The sequence below is a fragment of the Macrotis lagotis genome, chromosome 1 (assembly GCF_037893015.1).
Source record: "Macrotis lagotis isolate mMagLag1 chromosome 1, bilby.v1.9.chrom.fasta, whole genome shotgun sequence".
NCBI classification, from domain to species: Eukaryota; Metazoa; Chordata; class Mammalia; order Peramelemorphia; family Peramelidae; genus Macrotis; species Macrotis lagotis.
Genome location: NC_133658.1, coordinates 7,627,894 through 7,650,829, shown reverse-complemented (window position 1 = coordinate 7,650,829; position 22,936 = coordinate 7,627,894). Strand labels below are relative to the sequence as shown.

General features: G+C 38.1%; 2 long non-coding RNA genes across 2 annotated transcripts in view; both read right to left on the bottom strand.

Moving 5' to 3' along the window:
- LOC141512627 (uncharacterized) overlaps positions 1-22,936 on the bottom strand; it is a 123,551-nt gene that overhangs the window by 48,766 nt on the left and 51,849 nt on the right. The gene's annotated exons all lie outside the window — the stretch shown is intronic.
- LOC141512624 (uncharacterized) lies at positions 10,026-10,536 on the bottom strand. Its single transcript, XR_012475551.1, has 2 exons — positions 10,419-10,536; positions 10,026-10,232 (listed from the first exon to the last, which is right to left on the bottom strand). It is a non-coding gene; the product is annotated as an uncharacterized LOC141512624 (long non-coding RNA).

Here is a 22,936-nt window from a genome sequence, read left to right as displayed (position 1 = left end):
CAGTAATTACTCTTGGGTTTAGAAGCAAAGGCTAGGAAAGTGAGATCCCTAATGCCCTCTGGCTGGTGAGATGGTAAGATTTATCCTATGGTATTAAACAACACATTTTAGGAAGCCTATTGGTAATGTTTGGAAAGTCCAGGTAAAAAAAAAATCAAGCTATTGAGGGACCATCAGAGGAAATGAAGATATTGAAAATGGAAGAGAGAAGAAAGTTGACAACTGTCTGCACTATTCTTGTCCAGTCAGATTTTAAAAAAAAAAAGTTTAACTTAGTGTATTTAATGCATGAAGCCAATAATAAGAGCCAAAGATGGAAGCTGCAGTGGGTAAGTTAATCCCTCATAACAATTAAGAGCTTCCAAATGTGCAATGTATGACCTTGGGGTAACTAGGTGGTCCATGTGACAGTCTCAGGTCTGTAGTCAGGAAGATACAGGCTTAATCTGTTCTCAGGTATCTACTAGCTATGTGACGGGGCAGGTTTGCCTCAGTTTCTTCAACAAATGAAGATAATAACAGCATCTATCTAGTAAAGACCTAGAAATTGAGGTGACCTCCATCAACCGGGGAATGGTTGACCAAATAATGGTATATTAATTTTATAGAATACTATTGCTCTATAAGAAACCATGAATGGTTGGATTCTAGAGAAGCATAGGAAAAATTATATAAATGATGTTGATCAAAGGTATCAGAACCAAAAAATATTGTACACATTAACGACACTGTGAGTTGATCTACTATGATGAATGCAACTCCTCTCAGCTGTTCAGAGATGACCTATTATGGACATCATCCACATTCAGAAGGAAAAAAATAAAATACACAGAATCTGAATGAATACTATCTTAACTTTTGAAAATTTGCTTATGTTTTTCCTTCCAATCCCATGGTTTTCTTTCTTGTTCCTAAATCCTAATTCCTCAAATGCAAAATGAAGAACATGCAAACATATTGAATACAAATGTATATGTACAACATTCAATAGACTGTTTGACACCAATGGAAGAGGAGGGGAAAGGACAGTGAAAAATATTGTGTAACATAAAAATTCAAGTGGTTGAATATTTTTTTTGTCCTAAGCTATCCGTGCTTAAACACACTGATAGACATCCCACACAAACATGATTGAGAGTAGAGGGAGAGGGGAACTTATCAAATGGATCAAGTGGCTGAATATTGAATAACTTTCATAATATATAATTGGGAAAATAAAATATCAATCAGAAAAAATAATTTTTAAAAGCTATAATATTAAACAAAAAGCAGCATCTACCTCCCACAGTTGTTTTGAGAATCAAACCATATTACTGTACACCATTTATCACAGTAACTGGTTCTTTACTACTATTATGAGTATCTTCATCGTTTTTAGCCCCCTCCCTCTTGAGTCCTTTATGCAATGCTGGATATTCATTGGTCAAATATATTGTAAAGAGATTGTTAATCAGGTGCAAGTTAGTCTCCATAGGCCCTGAGAATTCCCTTATTGTGAAATTCTCTGATTCTCCATGGGGAACTCTGCCATGCCCTGCTTTAGGGTAGAAAGAGGCCTTGCCACCTTGTCATGAAAGGATCTATACAAAGAACTATTTAGCCCTGAGAAGAATCCAGCAAATTGGATCTTCCAATTTCAAGTGCATGAAAGACATGCACTAAAGCTGGCTAGTACCAGGAGAAAAATAAACAAATAAACAAATAAAAAGCAATGAGGGGCAATGAATGAAACCTTCAAATAAGTTAATTTACCACTGAGGGCAGGAAAAGTTTTTTAACCACAAGAGAGATTAAAAAGTGGATGGACTTGTCTGTCATTTTGCTACCTTCAAGTAGCCTGTCTATACCTATTATGAGCAATCCTCTCCATTTCTTAGTCCTAGAGAACTTTTGGCCTTGACTCCTTGCTAACATTCATTTTCATCTTTTACTTTATAACACAGACCATTCTCATCCTCCATTACATTTGTACTCTTACCTTGAGTTCATAATTATCAGCTCCCGTTGGACCCATGCCTATGGGAGGAGGGAACATTGCTTGAGTTGAAGCAACATCTTAAAAGCTGGTTCTATAGGAAATATTTTAATGAATGGTGAGAGATCTGAATGCAAAGAGCCAGGTTCAAGTCTCATTCTGCCAGTTATAGCCCGAGTCAGTCATTATATTTCTCTAAAACTCAGTTTCTGACTCTGCAAAATAAAGAAATAATCCTTGAATTATCTTGCTCCCAGGTGAGGCTGGGACAATCAGATAAGATTGTGGATTTGCAGTCATAAACTCTATAGAAATGGATGTGATTATTATTCATCACCATCTGTGGACTGAATTGGCATTCTCATTTGAAAAGAATCACTAAGGAAAAAGTGAAAACAATCATAATTCTTCATAGACTTTATCATCAAAAATGTCTTCAATGACTTTCAAATGCCTGGGGAAAGTTTCATTCCCCTGGAGAAAGAAATAAGGAAAACCCATTGAAAAAGAGTCTCAATTCACATTGGGGTAGGCATGCAAGCAAACACTCACCTATGGGTGGATACAAACATGCAGATAGAGAGCACTTTGGTTGTTGTTTTTTTGTCCCCCACTAGAAAATTATGTCTTTTGTTAAACCCCCATAATTCTGAGGTCCATCATAAAAGAAGGAGCTTCCTCCCCACCCCCCCTACTCTTTGTCTCACCATGGTCATGATTGAGAGTCAAATATAAAAGCCAAACTCTTAAAAAATAAAACAACTGAAGGACTTTACATCCTCATAAAAAGTCTTTGAATGTCATACACTTTGAAATAGCTTCAAAAAAACCCAGATCTACTTGCAAAACTGAAAAAGACTATTTCCTGAAAAGAGTCCTAATCATCCTTGAGCATGTCTATAGACACAAACAAGCTTATCCAGAATTGCGGATGCTCCATCCAGTTTCATTGTATATTTGGCGTATGTTACAACTTCCACATCTCCCCTTTTCCCTGGAGTGCATTGTCTTCCCAGCCACTGTCCTGTGCATACTCTGTTATCTGCTCCATCAGAATTTGGTTAAGTTTCACAGAAGACAACATGTAGGGATTTCCCCATTCCCCTGGCTCACTCATTAAAAAAAAAAAACAAAAAACATCAGTTCCCATCAGCACTGTCATTAAGTCTTTTTTCTATTAAAGTGAATCTGAATTTTGTACATAATGTCCACACTGAAGGTAAAATGTACAGAATAAGACATTAATCGGAAATTGGTGATATGAAACCAGAGTTGGTCATTTATGTCCGCCTGGAGTTCAGAAATAAATAATGAATTTGAAATGCTATCTCTAAAGCCAAAATGAGCCATCCTTGTGCTTTGTTATCTCTACCTCAAAAAAAATCACACTCCCAGACAGTGTTTAGATCTTGAAGTTAGCATATCTTGTACCTCTCATTAATCCTGTTAGCCCAGGTCATTGAGTTATTTAGGACACAAAGGAAATTTAGAATCCAAGATTCAGAGTGGAAGTTGGTTTAGATGATAGAACAGAGAATGCTAAGGACCTTCGAACATAAACCACAGAATGTGAATGGACTTTAAAACATAGAATGGCAAGAGGACCAAAGAATTGGGGATATTGGAGTTTCAAGGAACCTTAGAAAATACAATATCATAGTTAACAAGGGACCTTAGAACATGGATTGACAGAACAGAGTGGGCCCTTAGAAGACAAAAATAACAGAGTTGAGAACAACTTTCAGATAGGGAATGCAAAGCAAGAGACCCCCTAGGGGCATCTAGGTGGTGCAGTGGATAGAGCACAGGCCCTGGAGTCAGGAGGATCTGAGTTCAAGTCTCCTCTCAGACACTTAATAATTACCTAGCTGTGTGGCCTTGGGCAAGCCACTTAACCCCATTTGCCTTGCAAAAAAAAAAAAAAAAAACCCAAAAAACAAAAAAAGAAAACAAGAGGCAAAGGAACCTTAGAAGAGAGAACAGTGAATGTCAGAATTAGGAGAGATTTAAAAAGAGAAATGGTCAGACCTGGGAGAGATTGTAGAACACAATGACAGAGCTGGGTGATATCTTAGAAAGGAAAACTGAAAACATCAAATCCAAGAAGAACCTTAAAACAGAGAATGCCAGAGCTAGGAGAGACCCTGGAACATAGAATGTAAGAGCCCAGAGGATCCTTAGATCAGAAAATGGTACTGAGGAGAAGGACATGACAAAGAAGAATGAAGACAGTGAGAGACTGTTTAGAATCAAATACTCCCCCCAGAAGTCTAATAGCCGGGAAATGTGGCAGCCTCAGCTACTTAGAGGTCAGTGAAATAAATGCCATTCCAACTTTCAAAAACCTTAAAGATTGCTAGGCATTACCCTCAACACAATCCTAAATGATGGTCAGTGCAGATATCTTTTTCTCAGTCTTAAGATAAAGAACATTAAGTATAAAATAGTGACTTACCCAAGATCACACAGCTCATAAGTAGGTGAGATTCTAAAATAGGTTTTCTGAATGCAAGCTCAACAGTCTAACACTGTACAATTCAGTCTTTATCTTTGATGACTTACAAAGTTTTAGAACATATTGATGACAAAATTATCCTGATTCTCAAGATGGCCAGTGTACCCAAAACACATACACACCATCCACACCCACACACACACACACACATACGCTTTGATTATATTTTATATTTAATTTTCTATGTTCCAACTTCACATGCTTTCCTCTCTACCCCCCCCCACCCTCCAAAAAAAAAAGAGAAAGAAATGCAAACTTTTAAAGCTTTGAGATGACAATATCTATCAGACTGACAATAGTGGGGAACAAAGAAAATGATCATTGGTCCTCAGGTAGGTGGGTACCCTAGCATATCTATGCCCTCTGTTGGTGGAGCTGTGCATTTATCAAACTATTTTGGAAAACAATTTAAACAATATCCAAAAATCATTTGACTGTTGGTATCTTTTGACTCAGTAATACTTTTGTTAGGTAAATACCCCAAGGTGGTCAGATATAGAAGGGAAAGAGAGTTAGGTACATCAATATTGTTTTGCAGTGCCTTATTATTCTATCACTTATTTTTAATCTCCCCCATCTACTGGCTCATTCTTTGCTGCCTACACATTTGCCCTTGTTTTCCCAATCCTGAAAAAGAAAATCTCATTTGATGCTTCTCTCTCTCTCCAACAGCTATTGTCCTATATCTCATCTGCCCTTTTAACTAAAGTCCTTGAAAAGGTCATCAGTGATAGAAGGTTCTGCTTTCTTTCCTCCCTTTCTCTTTTTAACCCCTTACAACCTGAGTTTCCAACCGCATCATTCCATCGAAACTGCCCTTTTCAAAGTGACCAATCCAGGGGTCTTTTCTCTAGCTTCATTCACTTAGTCCCTTCTGAAGCTGCCTTTGCCTTTAGCATCACTCTTTTTTGATTCTCCTGCTCATGACTTCCCTGTCCCTTTTGCTTGATTCACTATAGCAATCACACCCTCTAACTCTAAGTGTGCCATGTTGTTCTATACTGGGCTCTTTTCTGCCTCTAGCCTACTAAGTAGCTCCCTTAAATTTAATTATCTGAATATTGATGATCCTCAAATCTACATATTCTGTCTCAAACATTCTGCTGACCTCCAATATTCCGTGTTCACCTACCTTTCAGACATTTCAAAATGGTTTTTTTCAGTTGGCATCTAAAATTTGCTACAATTCATTTGAGATAGCAGAGATCTGTCTAAAACCAAACTCATTTCCCCCTAAACCCTTCTTACCTCCTCTTTGTTGTAGTTGAGTCCTTTTAGTCATGCCTGAATCCTCCTGACCCCATTTAGGTCTTCTTAACAAAGATATGGAAGTGGTCTGTCATTTCCTTCTTCAGTTTCTTTTACAAATGAGGAAATTGAGGCAAAAGGGTTGAGTCATATGTGAACTAAGGTCCTGTTGACTCCAAGTGAAGCACTTAATCCGGTGTGACCCCTAACTGCATCCTACATTTCATAATATTTTAGAGGACAACCCCAATCTCTCAGTTCCTCAGGCTCACAATCTAGGAATCATCTTGTTCTCTTCATTGTTTCTCAGAATCCCACCTCAAATCCAAATTGGTTGCCAATTCATTTCACCTTTACCATATCTCTCCCCATGCTCTCTCCTCTCCTCAGACTCTACTACCACCCTGGTTATTTCTCAGTATCTCACACATGGACTAATCATAACAGCTGCTGGTGGGGTGATTCAATCTCTCCCTGCTCCAGTCCATTCCCCCAGGCACTAATGTGATTTGCTTAAAACAAAGATCATATCATTTCACTCCCCAACCCCATTCATTAAATTCCAGTGACTCTCTGTTGTCTCATATCAACAAAAATATATTCCATTGGTCTTTCCAACCCTTTATAACTTAGACCCCTCCTACCTTTCCTGTCTCTCAGTGACAAATTCCTCTTGAATGTTCCATGAATAACCCACTCCATCTCTTGGTTCTAAATGTTTTCTCTGGTTATACCCTATGCCTGGAATTTTCTCTCTCCTCAAATCTGCCTACTGACTATTTCGACTTCCTTTATGACCCAAGAGAAAACAGGAGCATATTTTAGGAATAAGAAATAGTTTGATCAAAAAGATAGGAATTCAATGTGCAGGCAATGTTGGAGAAAGGATATATAATATAATTTGGTTGGAACCTACAGTTCTGGAAAATGATCACTATCAGATTGGATCAGAAATGTAGGATTGTGTTAATAGTGGTGATTTGTAAATATAATAGAAACTCAAGTACTGTGAACTTGACTTGGGAGACAGAAAAGAGTCATCATTGCATACTGACTTAGCAATACCATGTACAAAATATGGGTTCTGTTGGGAAGCCAGGAAACAAATGATGAGACAGAATTCATCCAGAGAAGCAAGACCAGGAAGGACAGAGGACTGTGACCATACCCATAGGAATTAGTAAAAAAAAAAACAAAACTGGGGAGATTGGGGGAAAAAAGTTTTCATTGAGAATTCCCTGGTGTTAAAGAGTTGAATGACTTCATGCATAAAAGGAAGTAAAGTCTTTCTTGGTCCCAGAAGTCAGGACTAGAAATATGTAGAAATTGTAGAAAATCACAGTCTCAGAACTTCAGGATTGTAGGAGAGGTTGGTAGCCATCTATTGCAATTTAAAGGAATGTCCACTAGCATATACCCAATAAGAGGTCATCTACTCTCTGCTGGGTACTTTGCAATCCATTCCACTTTTAGACAGTCATAATTATTAAGAAAATATTGCTTTCCTGAAATCTTTATTTAAATTCGTCTATTTATAACAAAAAATCCATTTCTCTGAGTTCTGCTCTCTAGTGCCAAACAGAATAACTTGAATAACCCTCCATATTCCAGCCCTCCAAGTATTTGAGGATAGTTATCATGCTTCACCTTATTCTAATATTACCTTTCTTTTTACTAATCATTATATGATTGAATGACAATCATATGAATAAATAAATAATTAAAAGGAAAAAATTACAGCTATTAAGTGCTTACCTTGTGTCAGAAGCTTTTCTACCAGAGGCAGGCATAAACATAGTATGAGGAGGTAGAGTTTGATAGTCTAACAATTAGAATCATCAAGCTATGTAAGAAAATTCCTTGGAAGATGGTAGTTTCTCCACATGAGGGACTTTCAAATAGACAACCCATTTCAAGTTTACTGTAGATAAGCTTCTTATTCCACTATAAATTAAATTATATGATCTGGAAAGGCCCTTTTGAATGGTCAGGTGCCAACAACTTCCATGTAGACTGAGAATAGAATTCATCATTTAGTCAGAAACCTTTGCATATATTTAGGTTCACCTCATACATATCAGATTGGCCAAGATGAGAAAAAAGGGAAATGATCAATGTTGGAGAGGTTGTGGGAAGACTGGAACATTGATGCATTGCTGGTGGAGTTGTGAACAGATCCAACCTTTCTGTAGAGCAATATGGAACTTTGCCCAAAGAGTAATAATACCCTTTGAATCCACATTTGGAATTCTAGGTCTATATCCAGAAGAAATTATAAAAAAAAAATGGATAAAGTCCTACATGTTCCAAAATATACATAGCAACTCTTTTTGTAGTGGCAAAGAATTGGAACTTGAAGGAATGCCCCAAAATTGGACAATGCCTAAGCAAACTATGGAATGCTGTTGTTCTCTAAGAAACCATAAATGGTCGAATTCTAGAGAAGCACGGAATGACTTATGGCATCTGATACTGAATGAAGTGAGCAGAATGAAGAGAGGAGAGGAGAGGAGAGGAGAGGAGAGGAGAGGAGAGGAGAGGAGAGGAGAGGAGAGGAGAGGAGAGGAGAGGAGAGGGGAGAGAGGAGAGGGAGAGGAGAGGAGAGGAGAGGAGAGGAGAGGAGAGGAGAGGAGAGGAGAGGAGAGGAGAGGAGAGGAGAGGAGAGGAGAGGAGAGGAGAGGAGAGGAGAGGAGAGGAGAGGAGAGGAGAGGAGAGGAGAGGAGAGAGAGAGAGGAGAGGAGAGGAGAGGAGAGGAGAGAGGGAGAGGAGAGGAAAAGAAAAGAAAACAGAAAAGAAACAGAAATGAAAAGAGAAGAGAAGAAAAAGAAAAAAATCAACTCTTCAGAACCTGATGAACACTTTATAAAATTTTTCTCTTATGTATCTCTTTCCCTTAGTCCCAATTCTTCATACCAAAAATGACTAATATATAAACATGTTTATCCAAAATATGAATATACAATGCTAACCTTACTGTGTACCACTGAGAAGAGCAGGGTGGGAAGGGAAGGGGAAGGAAATTTTGTAACCTAAAAATATGCATGTGCATATGGTTGAAAATAAACATTTTTAAAAAATAAAATTACTTAGGTTATAACATTATATATAAACTTTTATGGTCACCTCACTTCTTATCATATATACACAATTCAATTAATGAACATCAGTTTTTGTTCCTGCCTTGCACTGTACAATTCTAGGAATATTCAATATTCAAGATTTGGAGGGTATGAAATATGTGTTGAAGAAACCACATTACTTTTTCTCCCTTTTATTAAAAGATCAAGCTAGTGCTATCTAAAGTTATCCTGACACTCATCCTTCTTCATCAAGCTGCCAGTGATTCAATTAGTCTGGGGCTGGGTATGCAAGAGTGACTTACAAAAAAATTTCATTGTTCTAGACCCATAAAAATCAAGGTAGGATACAGCTTTCTTGCAACAGTACTAACACCTCTAGCTAGTGGAAAGACAATCTTAATCAACATTGATAATACCACTACTGGGTCCATACCGTGAAGAGATCATGAAAAGGAATAAAACTATCACTTGTACAAAAATATTCATGGCAGCCCCTTTTGTGGTGGCAAAAAAATTGGAAACTGAGTGAATGTCCATCAATTGGGGAATGGCTGAACAAATTATGATATATGAACATTATGGAATTCTATTGTTCTATCAGAAACCAGGAGGGATGGGAATTCAGAGAAGCCTGGAGGAGGGATCTGCTTGAACTGATGCTGAGCAAGATGAGCAAAACCAGAAGAACATTGTACATCCTAACAACAACATGGGGGTTGATGATCAAACTCAATGGACTTGCTCATTTCATCAGTGCAACAATAAGGGACAATTTTAGGTATCTGAAATGGAGAATAACATCTCTATCCGAAGAAAGAATTGTGGAGTTTAAACAATGACCAAAGACTATTGCCTTTAATTTGTTTTTTAAAAGGTATTTTATTATGTAATTTGTTATCTCATACATATATATATATATATTTTCCTTAAGTATATGACTTCTCAATACTTTCAATTTTGATCAGTGTTTAGCATGGAAACAATGTAAAGACTATCAGACTGCTTTCTGTGTGTGGGGTGGGGGATGGTAGTGAGACTGGGAGAAAAATTGTAAAATTCAAAAGACAATAAAAAATAAATAAAAACAGTGATAGAGAATCAGGAGATGAAGTTGTAAGAGAAATGTTCTCAAGTAATAAAGATCCTAGACGATATTAGTCTTTCACAATTGAAGAGGACCATGTTATAATATTTATGATGACATGAGTTGAATAATATATTTATTATAGTGACGGGAATGTTGTGCAAACGCATCCTTCTTATTTGCCTTTTCACCCCTTGAACTGATCGATAGGAAACAGGACGTCAGGATGCTGCGTATTTCTCTTGGTCTTTACATTTGATTTCCTTTCCTGTATCATCGAGGCACCTTGGCACTACAGCAACACTCGGCAAACCACCAATACATGATTTCCTGGCAACAAAACAGTATATTCAAATTTTTCTTTCAATGGGCTAATCATCAGCATAATGGTTTTATGAGCTATTCAACAGTATGATACAATTGTCAACAGTTTTAAACATTACAACAGTCCCACTCACCACTCATTGATCCATGATGCTCTGATCTGCTAGTAAAGTCCACACACATCAAACTCACCATATGCCATTGGAACTACATCACTGTCCAAGGTGCAAGTAACTCTCCTGGGGAGGACTCATTTTAAGGCCATCCCTGGCTGGTGGTTCCTGACAGATCTTATCTAACCCTTCCACCCTTTGTTCCCACTGTGATGTGTCCAGTGAGGTCATGCCAATGATGCCAGAGAAGCTGTTGGGAGCTCCAGTAAGAGTTCTTTTAAAGATCCTAGGAAATTATAACGGGTCTGAGAGCTCCATTTCTGACTATATTAACCTCAACCCCAGTCTGAAGAAATCTATAAGCTTCCATGAAGCACATGTGGGTGTCTGAGGAGAGGGGGAGCCTGGATATGAAGGATCTAATCATAAAGAGGCTCATTAGGAAGGGAAATTCTGACTCCTTTAGCCCTTCAGGTTATATTTCCTGATTACTAACAAAGATAAACAACTATCTACTTAATAGTTACAGCACTTTGGATTTAAGGCTATTTTGCTCAATGTCCAGTAACCTATCAGAAAGGTCACTGAATCATGAGGTGATTAGTAGCCCAGTTGCCATACACATCAAAGTCATGAACAGGAATCTCGACATATGTCATCTGTTTCGGTCCAGTAGTTAATCTGCCTGTATTACTGAAGGACTCTCACCCTACTGAGGACACTGTGAATCTTTTGAAACTAAAGGGGTAAACTCACAATTGTCCCTCCCTATAATCAAAGGCATGTACTTAGGAAAGTGGAAAGTGTATGCAAATAAATAAAATATCTATTTCTACAAATTCTAAAAGATTTGCTTAAATGGTTATTATAAGTTTAGGTATTTAAAGAAAAGATTGAGTCATGTCCTCTGTCTCTTTAATTCACAGGACTGATATGACATAAATGGTGACTGATATTTCTAGAATTTTATTTTCAAAAAAAATACAATGTCACAAAGGGAGATCTTTGCAACTTAAGATCAATATTACTATGCCCATTTTACAGATTCTTAAGAGACCTAAAGACAAAAACCACAATGGGGAAAATTAGCTAGCTGGTTGGATCTAGTGTTGAAATTGTTAAAAATCAAACCCTGGTGGGAATCAACATCAAAATTATCAGCTTTTAGTTTGCAGAATCCTCTCTCTCCCCCCTTTCCTGAAAATCCAGGCACTTATCATTCTCAGGTCTTCCTGTACCCCTTTGTTCTCTAGGATTTCAAAGATCAGTGAGAGTGGCTCAGCAATCCCAGCTGCCACGTCTTTCAATACCACTTGATGATCTGAACTCCTTAAAGGCAGCTAGGTGATCTTTTCCTATCCCCATATTCATATTGGATATGAGCTCACTCTTAGTCATATTTGTTCTGTCCTTCCCAGGCCCAAAGATCATTCTCCTCAGCAGAGAAAGTAAATGGGAGGGGGGAGGAAGAAAAACCCAATTGATTTACCTTCCCCGACTTCAGTCATCACCCATTCCAAGCAATGGATCTGTCCCTTTTTTATCATGCTCTCTCTTTTTTTCCTCTAAAATAGCTTTTAAAAACTCATCTTCCAGTTTCAGGTTTGAAATGACTGATTCCATTTTGATCATCAGCACTCTGGGAAATGATTTTATTGAACTGGAATTCCTTTAACATGCAAAAGTGCTCTTGGTATCATTTACTCGATGTCTTTTTAAATTCTAAGCCAATGGGTTCTCTATACATTCAGATCTGCTTCTTAGAAAACTTTACCTTTACCTCATTAGAATGGTTTCTCTTTGTGCTTTAGGAATATATTTTTGAACACTTCAGACCTCTCTAGTCCTAATTTCCCTTCCAGTGAATTGCAATAATCATTCATTTGTACAGTTCATAGATTATTCAAATGCTTTTATGTAAAGCATTATGCTCATAACGGGAGGAGGTAGGGAGTTCAGGCAAGACCCAGTCTCTACTTTTGTGGAGCTTATAGTCAAGCAAGGGATGAGATACAGACACAGGCAATTATGCTACAAATCAAATGATGATAATAAGATCATGGACTTGGAAACCAAAAGGGGCTCTGATATCTAAAGGACAGATAGTATGAATTAAGGGGTTCGAAATGCCAGAGAAGCATATGAATGAACATTATAGTTAGATTTGAAGGGATATGGAACAATTACAAAATGAAGAAGGGATTCAACTTCCTTAATTCAATTGATCAAGTACTGAGGAAAAATTAACTGTCTTCCAGGTGTGTGCTCTGAACTGAGAATACAAAGACAAAAATGGAATATCTCCTGCCCCCAAGGAGCTTACATTCTCCAAGAAAGAAATAGCTTTTACCTCAATAAGTAAATGCAGTTTATCTGAGGAAGGAGCAAACATCAACAAAGTAAGAGGTGGAGGAGAGAGACAGGACAGATTTAAGGAAAAGACCCCTCTTAAAGCTAAGCTCTGAAGGAAGAGAAACATTCTTGGAGACTAAGATAAGCAAGGAATTGATGCTAAATCTAGAAGACTATCTATGCAAATGCTCAAAGGCAGAAAATAGGAGGCCAAAACTGAAGAATCCTCAGATTTAGTCTCAACAAAAATGGTGTAGAGTGGACTGAAGGAAATGAAAAGGAAGTTTTGATTCATATTTTGGAATTGTTTACATACCACCCTGAAGAGTTTTTATTTTAGACTAGAGGCACAAGGGAACCATTGGAACATCAGAACTTTCATGTGATAGGTCAGATCTTAGCCTTAACAAAACTGGTTTGGCACCTATGTAGAGTAGAAAGAGTGTGTGGGACTCTAATGAAACTATCATGTGCATGCAAAGCCTGGAACCAGTTTTTCAACTCTATTCCTTATGACAGTCAGGATTGTAGACTAGAATAACATATTTTAATGGATGTGTTTTCACAAGAAATAATTTGAAGAATTGGGCTGGGTATCTCAGACAAGACGGGCAGGAGGATAATGTGTTTATTAAACATGACAACTTGTAAATGATGAGGTTTGTCCTCAAACTATGATCTAATCTTTGCTCCGAAGAGAATGCATATATTTACTGCTTGGAATGAATTGCAAAAGGGAGTGAAACAGAAAAACATATCTTTCACCATTTGAAGAGGAACCTCATGACATTTCCCCCACAATTTCCCACTGGTCTACTCTCTTGGACTTTATGATCGCCAAAAATCCATCATTCAGAAAGATGAAATTAGATCTAAAACTCCTACCTTCTCAAATCATTTGACACTCTGGGTACAGGACTACACCATCCCCTTCAAGGACAACCCTTGTCCCCCATTTCTATTTCCTTTTATTTACTATCTTGTAAGCTCCTTGAATTCAGGACTTCTGCTTTGCCTTTCTTTGTCTCCCCAATACTTTTCACAGTGACTAGCATACAGCAGATGCTTCAGAAATTTTTGTCTCATGAAAAAAGCAGAGAGGAAGGAATAGAGGATTAAAAGAAGGAAAGAAGGAAAAAAGAAGGGAGAGAGGGTAGAGGGAAGGAAGAAAGGGAGGAATAGAGAAAAGGAAGAAGAAAAGGGAGGAATAAAGGAAAGGAAGGAGAGAGGAAGATAGGGAGACAGGGGAAGCGTTTTTGAGTGATTACCAAATACTGTCACTCTTCTCTGTATATTATATTAACGAGAAATCACTTTAAATGGGCATATACTCCCTTAAATCCTCAAGTTTCTCTTAGCAAGAGCTCTTTCCCAAACCTGGAATTGTTTGCCTCTTTTGCTCACCCCACCTCTATCCCAGGAAGTATTTCTAAATTAATTTTCTCTTGAGATTGATCTCTTTGACCTATTTCTACCCTCTTTAGAAAGTAATTTCCTCAAGACAGAGCATCTGTCTGATAGTTTCCTAGAGTATTGTGCATACATACATTCATGCATATATGTGCTTACATGTACAAACACACATATGTAATTTGCAAGGGTTGTGTGTGTGTAAACACACACATTCAAATATGAGAGAAAGGGAGAGACTGAGAAAGAGGGAGAGTCAGAGAGAGAGAGAGAGACAGAGAGAATGAGAGACAGAATGAGAGACAGAGAGAGAGAGAGAGAGAGAGAGAGAGAGAGAGAGAGAGGGAGAGAGCAAGACAGACAGAGACAGAGAGACAGTGAGAGAGACAGTGAGAGACAGAGAGAGACAGAGAGAGACAGACAGAGAGAGAGAGAGAGAGAGAGGTATAGGGGAGAAACAATAGAGTCTAAGGTTTTGTAGACAGAGGGATAGAAGGAAATTCATCATAGTCCTTTAGTATATAACCAAAGCATTTCACTAACTCAATGAGGGTATACGGGAGTGAGCCCTGAGGGGATCCCTTCTTCTGCTAAGTTTCTGGCCAGATGAAATTTTTGGACTGACACAAGATGGACGAAAAAAACATTTGCTAAAAATGTTTTCATTAATCAAGAATAAAAGTTGGAAGTTTAGGAGTGACTAGGTGGCACAGTGGATAGAGTACCAGCCTGGAAGTCAGGAGGACCTGAATTCAAATCTGGCCTCAGACACTTAATAATTACCTAGCTGTGTGGCCTTGGGCAAGCCACTTAACCCCATGGCCTTGCAAAAAAAAAAAGTTGGAGGTTTAAAGATGATTAGATAGTCATAGCTCCAACCATAAATGATGCTTACTAGAAATCCTGTGGTGTTATTTCCATGATCTGCTGGACAATTTCTGGGAAACCAAATTCTTTAGGTTCGAGGGGGGAAGATAGTTGCAGCACTGAGAGGAAAAGAACTGACAACTAGACCATTAAGAGACAGGTTTATATACATTATCCTGTCACCAATTTGTTGCTAGAAAATCATATACTAGCACTTTGCTCAGCATTACTGAAGCACATGGTAAGTAATAGAGTCCCAGTTTCAAGACAGAAAAGTCCTGGATTCAAAGTAGCACCCTTGGACACTATTTAGTTCTGTCATTCTGAACAAATCACCTTCTGCTCAGTGTCCTGGGAAGACTCTTAATGACAATGTCAAATTAATCTTTTTTTTATCTTCAAGACTTTCAAACATCATTTTTTTTTTCCAGGAGTGATTACCAAAAATAAGACAAAGAACTCTTGGTGATGAAGGAAGAACAGGTGAGATAAAATTTTGGTTTGGTCTGCAAGGAGCCTGCTCCTATTTTCCTGACATTAAAATGCAGCAAAGGGATGGCTGGGTGGCAGTGGATAGAGCACCGGCCCTGGAGTCAGGAGGACCTGAATTCAAATCTACCCTGAGACGCTTAATAATTACCTAGCTGTGTGGTCTTGGGCAAGTCACTTAACCCCATTTCCCTTGCAAAAAAAAAACCTAAAAAAAGAGAAACACATCAAACATGTAGATAACAAAACACTAGTTGATTTTTGAGCTAGTATGAAAGATGAAAGAAGGGGACTGGATTCAGTTTTAGGGGTTCTCTCCCCATATTTCTGTTTCTGTTTTTGTGTCTGTTTTTTTTCCTGTCATTCTTTGTCTCTCTCTCTCTCTGTCTCTCTCTCTCTCTCTCCATATGTGTGTGTATGCATGTGTATGTATATTGATATATGTGGGTTTCTTTTTATATCCCCTTTATTTCTAAGTATAGGCTCCCCACATACCTATTCAATGTCCACTTCTTTTAATAAAGATTAAAAAAGAAATAGGAAAGACTGACTTGCCAAATTAACTAACCAATCTGCCAGGTCTGAGAATATATTTAATATTCCACACCCACAGTCCTCCACCCCTGCAAAGAGGGATGGAAGGAGCATTGTTTTCATCTGAGCAGGAATTTTAAAATGGTACACACCTTCCAATTGGCAAAGCTAAGAGGAATCAAAGGATAGGAAGGCCCATTGCAGGGAGGAGGAGAAGAAACAATGTGCTATTCCACCTAGATCGCAGTTGACTTTGTGGAGGATGGCCCTCCTCCTCCCAAAATTCATCTGTGATTATTTAAGGTGCTATGTTGTGGACAGTAGATAAGCCTCTGACTAGTTCCATGCTGGAAGCTTTCCTCTGCCACTTTTTATCTGATGGTCCAAATTATTTCCCCACCTATATCTTAGCATTCTCACCTATAAAACAGGGTGCAGGATAAGAAAATCTCTATTGTCCATTCCTCCTCCGGTAGGTGTATGTCACAATCAGCCAAGTCAATGGGTAGAGGCTAGAGGGAAATGGATTCCAGTTTGATACAAGAACTAATTAAATAATAAAGGAAAAACATCTCTGGAACCAGGTATCATCCCATAACAATGGATTTGGAAGCTGAAGGAAGATTTTGACAGGGATTTTTGTAAAAGAGTTTGCTTAAATGAAGCAATCTTTGAAGTGTCTTACGTCAGTTTAGTCCAATGAATTTGTAGCTTCATTATTTATAGTTTCTTGAGTCTATCACTAAGATTCTGAGTTTCTTTGTTGTCTCTTCAGAAAACAAACTTGAGATGGAGTCATGGTGACTTTAGAAGCTTACCTTAGGATAAATTATCCCATTGTTTCTGAGAATGAAGTGATGATTTTCTCTTGTCATGAAGCCCTTGCCTAAAAATGTGCATCGTATCTCTAATGGAATTAAATGGTGGGATTTCTAAAATGTAGCTTTCCCTTTTCACCATTTCCAAGGAAAAAAATAACAAAAAACCCGATAATTCCATCTTTCTGAAATGGATCTAGGTGCAGTCTGGCTTTGTTCTCAGCCTAGCTGGGCCCAACCTCAATAGCCTGCTTTGTGTGGAAACAATAAGACAATTAAATACCTCTAATTGAACATGCTGGTTGCTAGGCAATCCCCTAAAAACCTCAGTGTAACTAGCAGTCTGGGGAATAACAGAAGCAGAAAATAAACTCAAGTGGGCTAATTGTTTACACAGGCCAAAACCAGGGGGAAGCACCAATGTGCTCCCCAAAGGGCATTTTATTCATAATCTCTCTATCTTTTTAGGAGCTTTCAGTTTACAGAAAATTCTCTGCCCACCCTCACGTCATTCCCCTTATTGATTGCTTTATGGAACAGAATTTAGAGGTCTAAGGCTGAAAGTTCATATGGGAAAACAGAGAGTCACAACTTTCCTGGCATCCTGCAAACTGAGTCTCGCCATGGTCTGGGAGGTCCCAAGACACTTGATGGCTTCCTAGAGTAACAGAGGCAGAAAAAGAGGCACAAGTCCCTAACCAAGTAAAGCAAAGGTCACAATATCTCTCTAACCTCTTGGTTCCATACTGTAACCTCGGATGTCCACAGTCATCCCATCTACTGCCTCCTTGGAGTTGTTAAGTATAATAAGATTTGCAAAACTATGGTTTTGATAAAAAAAAAAAAAAGATTGGTTTCTTTAGAGAGTCCTCAACCTTCCTATCAGTCACCTTGCCAATTTAGAAAGAAGTGAAGACTTCTGGGTAACTCCTCTATGTTAATTCCAACCTCAGGACAATGGTCAGGATGTTGGGAGACTGGTCCTTCGAAGAAGAAATAACAAGAGATCAGATAATATTGCACAAGAATAATAGCCTTTAAAGAGTAGTTTTTTTAGGTAGAGATATTGGGCAACCTTCATGGTCAGATCATACAAAGGAAGTTAATAATTTCCCCTCTTCTGGGTTTTGCATAGAGGTTCAATTCTTTCCTACTTTCAGGTGTGTTCATTTTCATAATGATCTCCACCTTAAGGTTTAGATGGTAAGTTCCAAAAAATAAAAGTTCACAACTAATCTCTATTTTCTGGCAATTTGGCTTTAAAACTAAATTTTAAAGATTTTTACATCTTTAGGGTTCACACAGTTGACTTGATGGGGGAGAACAGGGAGAGATAAGTCTTATTTGAATATCTGAAATATGGAAAATACATAAGGTTTCTTCTGTGCAGCTCCAGAGTACATGGATTAGAATTCCAACTCTTTCCTGTGTCTGCCTGGCTTTGCTTTATCATTATCAGTTAGAAAAAAATGGTTGGAAAGGATAGAGAAGTTAGGAAGACATGAGTTTGAATCCAGTCTTAGACTCTTGTGAGTTGTGTCCTGTTCTCAGGCAAATTACATGCTCTTAGTATCACATTCTTGTCTATAAAATGAAGGTCACCTATTTTATATGGTTTTTGTGAAGATCACGTGAATTAATACATAGAAATAATTTTAAGCTTTTAATCATTCGTATAAAAGTCAGCTATTATGATATTACAATCCCTAATATCTTTGGATCCAATTCGTGTTATAGTCTACTTCATGCCTTACTCAATACCATCAATTTTTTGTGCTCTCTTTCCTATTTCAAATTATTTTCTATTTATTCATTGGACCATGGTGGTCCACCATCAGACAGTTACAGATAAGAAGGAGCTCAGAACTTATCTTGCTGCAACCTCTCATTTTATCAAAAAGGAGGTTGAGGCCCAAGTGGTTCAGTCTCATTGCCTAGAGTCACCTTGGGAGAAACTGGGAGACTCGGGTTATGTAAATCTAAAAGGAGAATGTTGGCTTGTGTTTTTTTTCCCCACGGTGTCTTACTGTTTCCATTGTTGCAAATACCAATAGAAGCAGCTAGGTGGTGCAGCAGGTAGAAGAAGGAAGATCAGAGTTCAAATTCAGAAATTTTGAGGATTAAATTAAATTTTTTTATTTTTTTTTAGATTTTTGCAAGGCAATGGGGTTAAGTGGCTTGCCCAAGGCCGCACAGCTAGGTAATGGTTAAGTGTCTGAGGTCGGATTTGAACTCAGGTCCTCCTGACTCCAGGGCCGGTGCTCTATCCACTGTGCAACCTAGCCGCCGCCCCTAGAAGATATTTCTAAAGCAGCTTTCTAGCATGAAGTTGGCCATGTAGAAATGCTTTTTTTTTCATTTCCATCAATAGAATGTAAGCTACCTGAGGGGAAGAACTGCTTAGTTTTTTTCCTTTTCTTTTGTATTCCCAAGAACTCAGCAGAGTTTTGTTCTCAGAGGCACTCAAGACAAATCAGTTATACCTGATTATGACCCCCATTTGGGGGTTTCATGGCAATGATGCTGCCATTTCCTTTGTTCAGGTACCTATCTCAGGAACTACCTGAATTAGAATTCAAATCCAGGTCTTCCCAAATCCTAGACCATATCTTAGTGTAATATGTTCTCCACTAAGGCAATTAGCTTTATGCCTCTGACAAATGAAATGAATTTCCTACAGATACATTCTGTGCCAATGAAGCTAAGGTGCTTCCTTCTCCTCTTCCTCCTCCTCCTTCTCCTTCTCCTCCTTCTCCTTCTCCTCCTCCTTCCTTCTCCTTCTCCTTCTCCTTCTTCTTCTCCTTCTCCTTCTTCTCCTTCTCCTCCTCCTCCTTCCTTCTCCTCCTCCTCCTCCTTCTTTCTTCTTTATTCTCCTTCTTTCTTCTTCTCCTTCCTCCTCCTCCTCCTCCTCCTCCTCCTTCTTCTTTCTTGTTGCTGCTGCTGCTTCCCTCCCCTGAGAGTAAGCTATGACTACCCAGGTAGAATGTGTTAGCTTCTCCTTCCCTTTTGGTTTTTATAACATTGGGATTTAGAGCTTCAAGGGAGATCTTCTTTCTTGATTCATCTCCAAATTTAGCCCATTTGACCCTATGACCCCTTCATGCTCCACAGGAGAAAATTTTGGAAAGAGCAAAACCCTGGATTACATTTCTCCATTTCAGTTAATTTAGATTAATTAGTAACCTCAATGCTCAGATGGAGCATAAAGGTAAAATAATTAATTGAGAAAGTGGGCTATTTTCATCCTACCTGCTAAACAGATATTCACCACAAAATAAAATTGTATTCTATACATTTAGTGAATATGCATACATTATATACATGTGTGTTTCTATGTAGATAGATATAGATATCCCTTGGTATTATGTGCATATATGGACAAATGTGTGTATAGGTATGTATATTTGACACGTTTCTGTTCATTTATATGAATGTTTTATACGCATTGTAGATGGATACAAGTTTCATTAAGATGTGCAGATTTTTACATAAACATGCATAGGGTAGCAGCTCTTTGGCACCCTGGATAGAGTGGCCAGGCCACAGACAGGAAAACTCATCTTCCCACGTCCAAATCCCATCTCACATCCTTACTAACTCTGTTTAGTTCAGTTTCTTCATCTGTAAAATTAGATGGAGAAGGAAATGGCAGTGTCTTTGCCCAGAAAACTCCAAATGGGGTCCTAAAGAGTCAGATATACCCGAGGAACAACAACATCCAGGTGGCTTGACATGCATGTGCATGACATGTATGCATTTATGCAAATGTATGCATAGATACACATTTCCACTGACTCATAGAATTAATGACAGAAATGACTTAAGAAATAATGAAGACCAGTCCTCTCATTTTCCAGAACAGCAAATTCTTTTGTAAACTTTAATTGTTTTTTTTTTCTTTTGCCACCAGTATCCTTTATCCATGGCTTTGTTTTCCATTATAACCAGAAAGCCTGAGGAGGGGACAGGGAGCATTCCTCTATAACCTCAGATCAATATTATCTATCTTTAGTTCTTGAACTCAAGCTGAGCCTTGCTTCCTAAAGACAAGGCCTACCCTTCATTATTTACATTATACAATTAATTCAAATAAAAACATCCAATGACACATTATAGTTGGAAAAGTAGCAATCATGTATTCACTTAAATATGGAGCACATTATGCATAAGTATATATTTTGCCATGGGAAAAGATAAACTCATAAAGGACATGCACATATAGACACTCATGTAGAGTACAAATGATATCAGGACACACTTAGAGGGGACATAGGAAGGAAATGTATGTGATTGGTCCAAATATGTGGGCAACACATACCTCTGATGTTGCAGATTTGTTTCTTCCTGTTTTCTATCACACCTTCCCCTTTTGAGACATTGGTTTTATGTGATCTGCAGAAAACTCCACTCCACGGCTATTTTCCAAGGATTGCTGCCATCCTGGCCGGCCTCATGGTTTAACAGTCCACTTGGCAAAAAGTTGTGGGTCTCCTCCTTTCTTTGACTTCTAACTTCAACCAGAGTGAATCACTTAATCGAGAAGAATTCACCAGACATTACCTATGTACCCCTAACTACCAGAGTAATTGGAAAACTCTAAGTAAATTGCATGGGACACAATAGTTACTAAACAAATATTGATTATTACTATTACTATTACTATTACTATTACATGAATGCGACATTTTCCCCCTAAGATCAAGGCACAACATTGAACCTTGATAAGAACACAGGTACAATTCAATTAAATTCAGCTCAATATACATTCCTTAACATCCAAATTAGAAACACGAAAGATAAATCACTTTGTTCCCCCAAGCAGTATATCCTCTCCTTGGGGATACAGCATCTGCACAAACAAATTCAAGATAATTTAAAAATTATAGTTCATATAAATTCCGAGGATCCATATTCCAAATCCTACTCCCACCAAGGTTTAAATTTCCCAGAGGGCTATATGAAGTTTCTGAGGGCTATGTGAAGGTATCGCTGATGGACGATAGGGTTCTATAATTTTGTTTGTTTATTTGTTTTTTAATGCCAGGGACTTGAACTCTCAGTGTATTTTCCTGCTAGGTTATAAATTAAAAATCAGCCAGACTTAAGTGACATTAATATAATTCAATGTATTGTTCAGAGATTAATTATAAGTTAAGAATATTTGGTCTAAAACACATGCCCACTCCAACGTCCCTCCCAAAAGTACTTACAGAATCCATCAGAAAGTCAGCTCAAGCTTATACAAGTAGAAAAGAAACATCTTACTTCTCTTGGTTGATGAGGGTCTTTTTTCTTTCTCCAAATATGGGCTACTCAAAGGTTTTTCTTAAACATGACAAATCTTTGTCCATTGATTCTTGACATCCCATGTGACTAAAGACATCTTTGGAATGATATGAAGTCTAGCAGCTTCTGCATCCTTTGAAGTTCCCCAAGGTGTCCTTCAGTCAAAGGACTGAGAAGAAGGAGACTTGGCTAAGGTCAAAACACGGGTTTCTCTTACCATTTTGCTTCAGGAATTTCCTTCTTGAAGATATACTAGAAAGCCATGCTTCCTCCCATTTCTGGAACTCATTATCTACTCAACTAGCCCTTTAAGATGGTCAAGTCTCTTTGCTTCAGGTAAACATGATTCTTGTGTTTCATGCTTCTAACCTAAAAGTTTTGACACTTCATTTGTCGAAGGCTTCCTGCTGACTAAGATAGGCTGTTACCTTGTCAAGGGATCAAGGTGAAAATGGTCTTGATCCCATCCTTTTAAAAAGAAGAGATCAATGACAGAGGCATCAGAAAAGGTTCATTAAGAGATGACCCATAAGCCTAGCCTTGAAGGAAGGCAAAGAACTGAAGATATGAATAGAAGGAAAAGCATTACATGCATGGGTGAGGAGTGGCAGAGGACTGGTCATAAGGCCTATACAAAGGTAAGGAGATATACAATGGAATATGAGGCAAGGGAATGCTAAGTTCTTTGCCAGCATCCTTCAGTAAAAAGATTTGAGATTTGAGGGGAGGGAATTTAGGTTTAAATATCACCTCTAGACTTCCTTTTCTCCATCTGAAAAGTAGGATCCTTAGATAAAGTGATCCCTGAAGTTTGTTTTCCCCGCCTTTCAATCTATGATTC